Below are 10,221 nucleotides of genomic sequence, written 5' to 3'. Positions count from 1 at the left end.
GTGAGGAAGGCCAAACTAACCTCATCTGCCAAAATAACCAGCTCCATGTCCTCTAACAAAGCCAAATCAATGCTCCCTCAGAAAACCCATCAGGGACCTTAAGGGCATTCAGGTCCTAACTAGCAGGGCATTTACAACCATCTTATACAACACATCCAAGGTGAAATGTAGGAAGGTAATCTGGTGTCCTGGTCAAGGTTTCTACTGCTGCAATGACACACCATGACCAAAAGCAGTTTGGGGACTGTCTCAGTTAGGGTTTCTGTTGTTGTGAAGAGACACCAGGACCACAGCAACTCTTATAAAGGAAAACATTTAATTGGGGCTGGCTTACAATTCAGAGGTTCAGTCCATTATCATCATGGCAGAAGCATGGTGCCATGCGGGCAGACATGGTGCTGGAGAGGTAGCTGAGAGTTCTACATCCGGATCCACAGGGAGCAGGAAGAAACAGTGAGCCACTAGGCCTGACTTGGGCAAACCTCAAAGCCCACCCTCGGTGACACACTTCCTCCAACAAGGCCACGCCTCCTAATAGTGCCACTCCCTATGAGCCATTTTTGTTCAGACCTCCACAGAGAGGAAAGAGTGGCTTAGGCTTCCAAATCACTGTTCATTGTTGAAAGAGGTCAGGATTAGAACTCAGATAAGGCAGGAGCTGATGCAGAGGCCGTGGAGGGTTGCTGCTTACTGGCTTGCTCCTCATGGATTTCTCAGAACCCAGGCACCATTCACAATGTGCTGGGCCCGGCCCTCCCCCACCAATCACTAAGAAAATGCCCTATGGCTGGATCTTACAAAGGCATTTTCTCAATCAAGGTTCTCCCCGCTTTCAGATAACTCCAGCTTGTGTCCAGTTGAGGTAGAACTAGCCGGCACTCCTGAGATGGAAAAGTAAAGTGGATTATGACCAGCTGAAGAATAACTGCAGTTTAAGGATTGCCAGGGGCAACCTAAGAGAGGACGTTAATCCAAGCCGCGAGAGAAGGCCGAGGGTCAGAGAAGGGAGGCAGGTGGCCAGTCTGCAGCCTCCAGCAGTTTCACACTGATAATGAGGAGTGAATGAGCATCAGTTAGACTGCCTGTCAGGCGATTCGCTTGGTGACGAGTATTCAGGATGGAGCAGGACATCAAAAAGCCTACTGTCAAGGCAGGGTGTGGAGGAGGGCGCACTGAGCAAGTTCCACAATAGTGTTGCGGGATCCAAATGTACTCAGGAAACTTGGCTGGGGGCTCGGACAGGAGCCCCCACGTCAGCTTCGGGTCCCTTGAGCAATGTCTATGGATTCTGTGAACAAGCTTATTTTAAAAACAAACAAAGACTTGTTTACTGAGCCATCCATCAGAGCCTGGGTGGCAGGAGGTGTGACCCCCGCCCCCAACACACACACACAAACACACAAACACACACACACACACACACACACAGCCTGAGGGAGGTGACCGTTAATCCATGGCCTCTGGTTCCTAATGCCTTCCCTAGGTGGGGTCTCTGGTCTCAGACTCCATCATCAACATACCTGGGCAGCTCTTGATTAGGCCATTGGAGTGGTTTAAGCGGGTGTTCAGATTTGAGAAGAACTCCAAGACAGAGCAGCACAAACATGGCAGTTACTTAAAATTTCCAGCCCGTTTGAAATCAAAATTGCCAATGTTTCTGATGGATAACAAGCACACAGCCTCCAAGGGGTGTCAGTCACTGATCTGAGGCCGTATTGCATTGTCTTGTGCTGCCCTGCCCACAGTCCGGTGAGGTAGCCATGACAGTAACTCCATTTTGCAGGAGAAACGGAGGCTTAGCGCGTAATAGCCATTGTCCAGTGTCCCAGAACTACCTAAGGGGGAGATTCAGAGTTGGGGTCAGAATCAGGACTTAGTTCATGCTTGTCAAGCACTCTACCACTGAGCTGCTCCCGGAGGCACCATTTCCTTTAGGAGGATAAACAAGACTGAAGCGTGATGCTCCCCTCACGAAGTCCCTCTCCTGCCTCTGCTCCCCATACCAGGATCTTGTTGGAAACGCAGGTGTACCGGCCCTTCTCAGTCCCCTGCACCAAAGCCAGCGTTCAAACACACCCCCGGGGCTTGCTAATTTGGTGATTATCATCCTGGTCCAACAGGCACCACCTAGGGAACTTTACCCAAGGCCAGGGTCACACACCGCTGAGTGGTCTGGGTGGGTGGGCCTGGGTGCAGCCTGGCTTCCGGGTTTTTACAGCGCCGCCCTCAGGAGAGTCTCGTGGACTTCAACCTCTGTGGTCCACTGAGCAAGAAGCATGGTGGTGGCGGTGCGGGGCAGCGATGTCACTGCGGCAGAGCTCAAACCGGGGTGGGGGCGTTCCAACAACATCAGAGAGGATGCTAGGGCAACAGGCTAGTGACAGTGCAAGACAGTGGAGGGGTCTCGTGGGCAGCCCTGTCGGCTACCGCAGCAAAGTGGAAGAACCGATGACCTTTCCGCGTGCCCGGCGCTTCGCGCGCGCGCGCGTGCAGGCCACGCGCGCGGTGGGAGCACGGGGGTGCAGCGGCACGCGCAGGCGCAGAGGTAGGGGAGCCGCGGGGCGGCGGCCGGTGGGGCGGGGTGACTCAGCGCGCGGAGGCGGTGCGGGGGCGGCGGGCGACCGGGAGCCAACCGCAGCCGCCGCGGGCCCAGCCTGCCTGGCAACAGCCAGCACCTCCCTCCGGGAGCCGAGCGGAGGGCGGGGGAGCCGGGCGGCCTGCAGGTGGGGCGCGGTGGCGCAGCTTTGTCCCCGCACGGCCCGAGGCTGTGCCGCCCGCCGAGGCTGAGTCACGGCCGGGTGTGTGGCCAGATGGCCCCACCCGCAAGGATGCGGCCCTCGGCTGAGCCGGGCCTGGCTGCGGCGATGGAAGGGATGGAGACAGAGCAAGGTGGCTTCTGTGCAGCGCCCCCGGGATGGAGGGGCCCAGCCACGCCCAGCCAGCGTGGGTTAGAAAGCCCCGTGGCAGCTGCTACCCCTGAGAGTCCACGCGAAAGGGAGCGTGTTCTAAGACACGTGGGAAGGGCTAGGGGCAAAGCTCGGACAAACCCGGAGCAGCGGGGTCCGGGAAGGTTCCTCCCTGCTCTTCCTCTCCTCCACACCTGTCCAGGGCCATGTAGAGGACGTGAAGGAAATGTAGAATCCCCTACTCTGGTCAGTAAAGGTGGGGACAGCCAGGACACCTGCATTTTAGCAAGTATCCCAGCTCTTTTCAAACTGGTGGCTGGTTCAGGGTGTTTAGAAGATGCGAGGATGGTGCTCCCGGCACCTTCTATCTGCTGACGAATGACAGGGCAAGGAGCATGCCTAGGGAAAGAAAACGAAGGTCCGCGGTTGGGGTGAAACCGTCACCAGGCCCCTTCAAGAGTGTGCTTACGAGCACACGCCGGTGAAGTCCTCCACAGTCGGTGAAATTCTCAACACTATCTGTAGCTGTTGTTTCCGGAGACGTGCTGCGGTCCTGGGCTTGACCTTCAGCTCTGACTGCCTCAGCCCTGTAAGCAGGCATCTCACCATTTCAAGCCCCGCGTCGTACTTCCGTGGTAGTGAATGCCGCTTGCAACCAGCGGCCGTCGCTGGCACTGTGGTGCCTTCTGTTTTTCTGGTACGGTACCATGTGTGGATAGTGTACCTTAAGCCTACTAGACACTAAGACACATGAACTCCTGAAGTCTAGTCCTTCTAGACAGATGTCAGCTCAAACGGATTTTGTGTTTTATGTAATCTCCAGTTTAAGGGCTGCTAGTCTATTAAAGGAGGATCGAGGAAAAAGTTCACTGAAAATTAGGCTTAAGACAAATTTATCCCTTTGCTTGGCAAATGTCTTCTCCTGTGACAGCTCATAATGAAAAAAAAAAACCCTGAATAAAGACAAATTACATTTTCAGCAGTTTGAAGTGTGGACACAGATGTCTCTGGGGGCAGATGGCTTTGACTCAAATCTCAGCATTTCCACACTAGCCACATGACCCATCCTGCCTCCATTTCCCTTCCTGAGTGTGGGATGCGTGTCTTCCTTTGACTACATGCCACATGCTGCCTAAAAAGATTCCCAGGGTTTGTCACCGTGGGTCGGGGGTACTAAACACGTCCCATTGCAGCTCAGCCCATTCCCTCCCAGCCCTGCCCTTTCCCTGCCTCATCTCTCCTGACTGGCTGTCAGACATTAGCCATGAGTGTTGTCATGAAGTATTATGACTAATATGTCTCTGTGTGTTCTTGTGTTTCGGTGTAGTCATTATATATACCACGAATTAGCACAAACAAATTACTTAATTTATCTAATTCTTACCCTCACCTTCCAAAATAGGAGTTATTGTTTTCATTGCTGCCTCTCCAGGAAGGACACAGAAGTGTAGAGATCTGGAGAAACACCTGAGACTTTGGGAACAATCAAATCCTGACACTGAACCCGGTAGCCTGGCTTCTAGGCCCTGGTACCCAGCCACTGCGTCCTGTGGCTGTTATATAACCGTGTGGATTATAGCAGGGGCTTACCTCCCTCTTGACCCATCAGACGGCATGGTTGGGATTTTCGACGTCCATCAGATTCCTACCTCTATGTACAAAGCTCCCTTCTTGCCCCTGAAAACTAGTGTCAATATGAGGCTCTTTGGCGGGACTTTGAAAAGCTCTGGGTTCAAGCACACACTCCGAGGTTGGCACACAGCTTTCAGTGAAGGCACACCAGGATTCAGGGACTGTGAACATGTGCTCCCTGGAGGCAGGGTGCTGGTGGTTTACAAGCTCTGTCCATTGGCTTCAGCCATGTCAGGTTGACCACCGTCCTGGACCGTAGTCTGGCACCAGACTCACACACGGCTGTTGTCCACATACTGACTTGTTCCTCTTACCTCATCTCTGCTCTGGTCTTCTGTCTCCTGTCATCTTCAAGGTCCAAACTGCAAATTCTCTGCACCGCCATGCTCCTGGGCAGGAGTTCTCAACCTGTGGGTCGTGACCCCTTTGGGAGGGAGGCAAATGACCTTTTCATAAGGGTCTCCTAAGACCATCAGAAAACACAGATATTTACATTATGATTCATAACAGTAGCAAAATTACAGTTATGAAGTAGCAACAAATAATTTTATGGTTGGAGTCAACCACAGCATGAGGAACTGTATGAAAGGTCACAGCATCAGGACGGTTAGAAACACCGCTCTAGGGCATCATTCTTGTCACTGGGACTCAAGCGTTTGTGGTGACAGAGGCAGGAAGGGTGGGGAAGGCTTGCCCTTATCTCTCTAGTTTATTGTCATTATTCTGAAGACTTTACCAGGCACATCCAATATTTTGACATTGTGACTTGAAGGTGTTACCTACAAAGTTCATGCTCAAGGTGGGGAGACCCACAGAAATCTCTTAGTGTTCACGTGAATACAGGTTTTTGTGTTGGGCTGTATGCATAGCTCTCCTTAGCCACAGGTTGGACACACCTACATCCTTAACCCTTTGTAACCCGTATACTGAAGCTTGCTCCCTAAAAGGGTGTGTTAAACAGTCTTCAAGGCAATAATATTAAAGACCTGGGGCCTTTTGCAGGTGAGGAGGACCCCAGAGCCCAGCCGTTATTTTTGGTTTAATGACCATGGTAAAAGGCCTTGAGACTCTAAATTTGAGTTCTACTTTCTGCCATGAGATGGTGCAGACTCGCTGCATGTCTGCCATGGAGTGGTGCAGGCTCACTGCATGTCTGCCATGAGATGGTGCAGACTCGCTGCATATCTGCCCTGGGGTGGTGCAGGCTTGCTGCATGTCTGCCATGAGATGGTGCAGACTCGCTGCATGTCTGCCCTGGGGTGGTGCAGGCTCACTGCATGTCTGCCATGGGCTGGTGCAGGCTTTCTGCATGTCTACCATGGGATGGTGCAGGCTCACTGCATGCCCGCCATGAGATGGTGCAGGCTCTCTGCATCTCTACCATGGGCTGGTGCAGGCTTGCTGCATGTCTGCCATGGGCTGGTGCAGGCTCACTGCATTCAGTGGCTCAATCTTGGACTTCCCATCCAAGCTATGAAAAAAACATATCTGTTCTTACCACATCACCCAGTCCGTGGTAATGCTGCCACAGCGGCACAAAAGGACTCAAGGAAAGCCTCACTCCCCATGTGATAATGTTTAGGGATTTCAAGTGGGGTGTTTGGGAGACAGGGTGAGATGCGGTCCTGAGGGATGTACCCCATGATGGGATTAGAGCCTTACAAAGGAGATCACAGGTGCACAGTACTCTCCCCCCTCCTCCCCACCTTCCCTCTTCTTCCTTCCCCCTTTTTTCGGGGACACAGAGGAAGCAGCTATCTGTCCTCCAGGTGAGAGCCCCCTCTAGGTACCCTTCGGCCTTTTGACCTTCACATACCTCCTGAGTTTCCGTCATGCAGCAGGCAACAAGCTAACTCTCAGCCTGGGGTAACTCTTTCAGGGCCCACCAGTGTTACAGTCACTTTGATGGGGGCTGTGTGGAGGCCAGCCTGGCCTGAGTGGCACCCCAACATTCAAAGCTGCTGAAAACATATTTTAAAAAGTGTTAATCCAGCTGGGCCTGTCAATCACCTGGCCAAGGACCAGCCCTCGGGAGGATAAGTTTACTTTAAGCATGTTAAAGGTAGGGGAGGAATAATTATCCCTTAATGAATTCCCACCCTCAGTGTGGTGGCTTACAGAGCCACAGCCATGCGGCTTCATTCTGCCCAGTTCTCTGAATTACTCGGAAAGAGTAACATTTCCTTTCCATCTTTCTACCCCTGTTCTAAGCATGCTTACCCTATACTTTGGACATCGCTTTTTCTGTAAAGCTCCCCGCTCTGCCAAGTGGATTCTTGTCCACCACATGGCTGACCTCCAAGTCTAACTCTAAGAAGATAGCGTCAGACTTCCTCTTCTCCATCTCCCTCCTCCAGGCAGCTGCCTAGATTCACAGTTTGCTTGCTTTGAAAATTTTCTTTTGGCCAGGCAGTGGTGGCGTGCGCCTTTAATTCCAGCACTTGGGAGACAGAGGTGGGTTGATCTCTGTGACTTTGAGGCCAGCCTGGTCTCCAGAGTGAGTTCCAGGACAGCCAGGGCCACACAGAGAAACCTTGTCTCAAAACCAAAATATTTTTTTTTCTTTTAAACTCTAATAAAACTGTCCTCAAGCTTTCTTTTGAGTCCATTCTTCTATTCTTTGATCAATGAGACCATGAACTCCAAGAGGAGGACCCTGACTTCCCCAATAACATGTGACAGGTCAGGTGGGGTCCTCAATAGCACAAGCACCTAGTGGAGCCCCGCTCCCAACACCCCAGCTGCCTGCTGGCCACCTGGCCCTCAGGCGGCCATACATTCCTGCTTCTCAAACTTGCCTTCAGAAAGAGAAATGCTCAGTTAATGAAGCCCCATTTTAAACACACGGAACCCACAGGATCCTGTCCTCCCTTGGTTTAATTCAACCTGTTCAGTCCTGATCCTCAAAGGGGTAAAAGCCACTGACCTGGAGTTAGCGGTGTGGGGTGGTCAACAGATCCATTTGCATCTGGAAGTTTCTGTCTGTTCCCATGCTCACCCAGCCCCCAGGCTGTGCCGCCTAGAAGAGGGCAAGCTGAGTTTCGCTTCCTCTGGAGGAGACGTGAATAAATAAAGATGGGCAGCAAAAGAAGGAAGAGGAAGGGAGGGAACCCATATTTATAGAGAAGCCTCAATTGCTTTACCAGAATACCACAAGAAGCTACTCACACATGCCTATGCACACAGGCTAAGAGAGGCGAGCCCTGCCCAAGAACTGGTGGGAAAAGACTGGAGAAGGGCTACCCCAAGCACACAGTCCCTCCACACATCACCCTACAAGAAAGGAAGTCCGGAGGAGGACCAATGACCAGCTGAGTCACCACTCTGTACCATCCACATCCACTGTACCCCGTGTTGGACACCCAGCCACTAAGGTGTCCTTCCGGGGTGGGCCAGCTATAAGGACAGCTGTTCCTCTAAGGGCCTGGTACTCAGTCTGGCTCTGGGCTCTCACTGCTTCTCAGGTATTCCCACCTGCAGCCAAGACTAAACCCCGGTTCTTAGGGAGCTGTGCTTTCTCTGTCTGGTGGGAATGAATCCTGAACAGAAAGGAGGTCCTGAAGGTAGACTGGGAGGAGGCCTGGGAAGGTGGTGTCTAATCCTCAGCTCACAGTGCGAGGACCCTGGGCTCCAGGAGATCCAGGTAGCACACCGTGGCCCTCCAGAGGTGATTTTAAAATGAGTGGCTGATGTCTGGAGACGTTCACAACTCCATGACAGAACCAAACCAAAAAGACTCTCGCCTCCCCTGACTCCAAAGGCAGAGTGGGGATTTGGAGCCCAGCCAGGGTTCTGTCTCTCGCTGGCCCCAGAGGCCCCAGAGGACTTCACAGAGCCTTGGTTTCTCCTTTTGTGAAACCGTTCTCTCCAGCAGCCCTGCCTGTAGGCTGACCCTGGACAGCAGCCGAAACCGTATAGAGGAGGCAGAGGCCATTATTTGATCAGGGCCCCAAGATGCCCAGGGTTGAGTGGCACCCTCAGTCAGCTGCTAGGACACTGGGAAGCTGCATTTAAATCCAGTCCCAGCAAACCTCTAGACCTCCCCCATTCTTCTTCACACAAAGAACAGGTCCACAGTCTCAGCAAACAAGCAAGCCAACGCCAAATGAAAACCTGGGAGGAGAGAAAAAGTGGGGAGGAGAGCTCGGGCTGTCATCGCCAAGCCTCTCCGTGGGCGGCACCAGAAAAGAGCTGTGTAGGAGAGCAGAGCTAGGCTTCTGTGAAGATTTTTTTTTTTTTTGGTGTGGTTTCTTATTGCTGTTATTTTTCAAGAAATTTTTACCTTTTAAAAATTTATGTAAATTAGTATAACAAAATAGTGAGTTTAATGGATGGCATTTCCAAGGGTGTACTTCATGTACTATAGTGAAGTACTATCATGTACTTCACTCAGATTCACATACCCCGTTTTCCTCTCTTTCCCAACTCCCAATGGGTTTCCTCCCTTTTCTGTATGTATTTATTTATTTCTTTTTTACTGGGTCTCCCTGTATATCCCTGGTTGGCCTGGAACTTGACGAGTAGACCAAACTGGCCTCCAAATCACAGAAATCACTTGTCTCTGCCCTCTAGGTTCTGGGATTAAAGACATGCACCACCACACCTGGCCCCACTTTTTGTTTGTTTTTGTTTTTCAGAGACAAGGTCTCTCTGTGTGGCCCAGGCTGGCCTCAAACTGTGGACGGCCTGCCTTGGCGTCCAGAGTGCTGGGAGTAAAGTGTGTGCTGCCAGCATCAGGGTCGGAGTTCTTGTTTTGTTGTTTGTTGTTTTGTTTTGTTTTTTTCTTGTCTGGATGAAGTCAAGCCTGGGAGAAGATTCAGAGACCAAGAACTAAAGTCTTATATTTGTTCATAACAGAGAATCTTGGAGGGACCAGGGGGCATGACAGCTGTGGGCAGAGGAGCTTGGCCATTTCCAGAAGGTCTGTGGTCCTCCAGAGAGTGTCTGCAGCCCAGAGACCTTAGGTGACTGCTCCGTTCCCAGCTAAGGCAGGTGATGGGCAAGGAGAGAATAAGAGACCCACAGTCAAACCCTGGGCCTCTAGTCACTTGTCTGGCATTGGTGCCTCTGTATGCCCACTAAAGAAGGAGGGGTGCTGGCATCCCTGGACCCTGATCCTGCCACCTGTGATCACAGGATTTAATTAGGATCTCATCTGTTTGAGAAAAAAAGCATTCTCCATGCACTGTTCAGGTCACTGGCCACTCTTCCATCCAATACAGCCTGACCACACCCTCAGTGCTTGGCTGCGTGTCTCTAGTCCCAGAATCCAGGTGCCCCGCTGCACTCGGGCTCAAATCTGAGCAGGGCTGCCTAGGCTGGCATCATCTAATTGCTGGACACCCCCTTTTGTCACATTATTTCCCACAAGCTGCCTGGCTCTGAAAGTCTCCTTCTCAGACAGACAAATGAGACTCCAGCCTTGTTCTGCCATGCTCTGAAGAAAAGAGAGAGATCAGAGGCTCTTGCCTCCATACAGCAGCAGCCAGATCCAAGGCACAGACTGCTGGGCAATCGGGTGGCAGCAAAGCTGGGCCGGTGCCCTAGTTAAGGCTGTGGCTTTCTTACTAGGCTGAGCTTTAGCTTCAAGGTGCATAACAAGGTGTCATCAAGACGAGTACTGGGACAAGATCTTCACCGGTCACCTCCCGGGAGGATAACCTTGTTAGGGCAGCCCCTGGCA

The 10,221-nt window shown here is 52.1% G+C and overlaps 1 long non-coding RNA gene across 1 annotated transcript; it reads right to left on the bottom strand.

Annotated features, from left to right (window-relative positions):
- Positions 1-2,566: 2,566 nt before the first annotated feature.
- On the bottom strand, positions 2,567-7,115 carry LOC128116425 (uncharacterized). The gene is made up of 3 exons (XR_008220445.1): positions 6,355-7,115; positions 4,853-4,962; positions 2,567-3,305 (listed from the first exon to the last, which is right to left on the bottom strand). It is a non-coding gene; the product is annotated as an uncharacterized LOC128116425 (long non-coding RNA).
- Between the last annotated feature and the right edge of the window lie 3,106 nt (positions 7,116-10,221).

Source organism: Peromyscus californicus, unplaced genomic scaffold (assembly GCF_007827085.1).
Source record: "Peromyscus californicus insignis strain IS unplaced genomic scaffold, ASM782708v3 Scaffold_20__1_contigs__length_68692818, whole genome shotgun sequence".
Lineage (NCBI taxonomy): Eukaryota > Metazoa > Chordata > Mammalia > Rodentia > Cricetidae > Peromyscus > Peromyscus californicus.
This window is presented reverse-complemented; position numbering and strand designations above follow the sequence as displayed.